A 2,588-nucleotide genomic window follows, 5' to 3' on the forward strand; every position below is an offset into this window, starting at 1 on the left:
GACTCAGATTTTAAATTAACTGTCAACTTTAAATTGATGATACAAAGATTTTTAAAATGCATATGGTAAAAGAATTGCTTTCAGAAACCAAGATAACCATCATATATTGTATTTTGACTGCTCTAAAATGATTAAACACATTTCACTTACATTTTTAATAGCTACATGTTCAGTTTTAATGACATAATTTATAAGAAAATTTAAAATTTGGGATCTCCAAAGTAAATAGATTTTATTTGTTCTACAAAAGATTGTCAACTATGGTAATATAGGGCCTCATCTAAGCAAATAAAAAAGAGCCCGTAATTGTTGAAAAAAAGTATATAAAAGTATATAAAAAGCATTTCCTGAGTTTTTAACTTATTGTTTTATGATGTTTTTATTTGTATTGTGTTTTCTGAGGCTGGCTTCAGTCTCACTGTGTAGCTCCGATGCCTCTGACTGCCTGATCTTGCTTCTGTTTCCCAAGTGCTGGGGCGACAGGTGTGCGCCACCACACCTAGCTGCCTGTGGAACAAGAGCTATTCAGAGCTTCTAACAAATAATGATTCCTTGAGTATCAGGTTGCATAAGACTGCTAGTTCTGTGTTTAGATTTTGTTGTGACAGCTTAAAGGAATATTGCCAGCCACTTGAAAGATGTTTAATTTGAAGTAAAGTAACATGCATAATGTTAATTATGTATGCACATTTCTATAGGAATCTACCAGATACTCCTTTTTTGTTGTTTTTTTCAAGATGTAGTGTCTCACTGTAGCCCAGGCTGACCTGGAACTCACTCTGTAGTCCCAGACTTGTTTTTACTAGGGTTTTTTGTGTTTTTTTTTTTTTCTGGTTACCCAACACTTCTTAACATATACATGTGATTAGAGTGAATGTTTAATTTTACTTTATTCCCTAAATTTTCTGTAAAACACTTTAGTCATTTTAAGTTGCAATTATGTATAAATCATGTACATTAGTTTCTTGTATGTAAGATTTTTGAATTCTTAAAATGTAACATGATTTAGTCATTCTGATATTATGTAAAGAAACATTTAAAGTATGTAAGCAAGGTAGTATCTGCCTATAGTCCCAGTACTTAGGAGGCAGAGGCAGGAGGTATTGCCACAAGTTCAAGGCCAGTCTGGTTTACATAGTGAATTTCAGACTGCTAGGGCTGCATGTAGGAGCTACATAGGAGATAGTCCCTGTCTCAAAAAAATAAAAGTTTTAATGTGTGTGTGTTGTGTTTTTAGAAATAAAATAAAAGTTGTATTGCCTTTATGAAGCAGACGGAATTAAAGTGACAACTGTTTTTATTCCACTGTACCTTCTTTTTTTTTTTTTTTTTTTTTTTGAAACAAAGTCTTTATGTAGCTCAGGCTGGCCTCAACTCCTTTCCAGGACTCGGTAGATGAAGGGAAGATCAAGAGCTTAAGGTCATCTTTCCTTCCCCTCCCAAGTCCTGAGATTGTAAGTGTGTGTCATCACACCAGTTTATGTGGTGCTAGAGATTAAACCTTTGGCTTAGTGGACGCTAGGACAGAGATCTACCAGCTGAGCAACATCTGAATCCCCATTATGCCTATTTTAAGAAAAGAAGTTAGTACATTTAACCTTTGTGGTGTTGTTTTCCTAAAAGAACATATATAGTATAAAGGATTACGGAGAACTGTGTTATAGTTGTCATGTTTAGACTAGCCAACCTGACAGTTTATTCTTAGTTTGTCAGCAATCTGATTACATTGTACACTTGGTTGAAGTCTGTTTGGAGAAAAGTACTGGTGTATAATGATCTTTCTTTTATTATGCCTTTTGTGAAAGAAAAAAAATTAAAGATTGAGTTCTCTTAACTTTCATCCATGTGACTCTCTTCAAAGTAAAACCTGGCTTTGTGAGGGCATTTTTTCTGCCCCATTGCTCATTGTTCTCCAGCTCCTAAAATCTTCCCAATGTGTTCTTGGGACATTTTGAAAAACCATCATTCCTACAGAGTCCACATTCTTGCTTGTTTTTCTTGTGTCCCACTCCTCCACTCTGCTCTTTTCTGTTCAGGAAGTATGGTCCCTCAGTCAGCCATATCTGCTTGATCTGGGAAGTGGTACAGTAATCAGCTTTTGAATACGCCTTCCAAGTAATGTTCCAAACAGCTGACTCCATTTCATTCCTTGGCCTCCCTTAGTACTTTCTTCTGCCTTGTCTTACCTTTGTAGAGCCACTTTCAGACCATCCTTTTTCCCTCTTCGCTAAAATCCCTGCTTTCATCTTTTAAGTCATTAAACTACACAGCCCACAGTCATCTCTCATCCCTGGTTCAGTCCTTTTTGTTCACAGACTCTAGGCTCTATCTTTATTTCTCTGTAGGAGATTCTTCTCTGCTAATGGTCTTGATTAGCAAGATGAGCTTGAGCCATCCTCAGTCTCAGCTTCAAACATCTTATTCTCTCACTTCTCCTGTTTCCAGTTTACTTTGTATGTGGAAGAGAGTGATTATGTCACCACAGTTGTTAGGGGAGAGCCTAGGCCACAGCAGCCCTAAGAAGCAGTAAGTCCTACCACTTGTACTCAATGGGCTATTTAAACAGACAAATAAAAGTGATTCAATGT

The sequence above is a fragment of the Jaculus jaculus genome, chromosome 19 (genome assembly GCF_020740685.1).
Source record: "Jaculus jaculus isolate mJacJac1 chromosome 19, mJacJac1.mat.Y.cur, whole genome shotgun sequence".
Lineage (NCBI taxonomy): Eukaryota > Metazoa > Chordata > Mammalia > Rodentia > Dipodidae > Jaculus > Jaculus jaculus.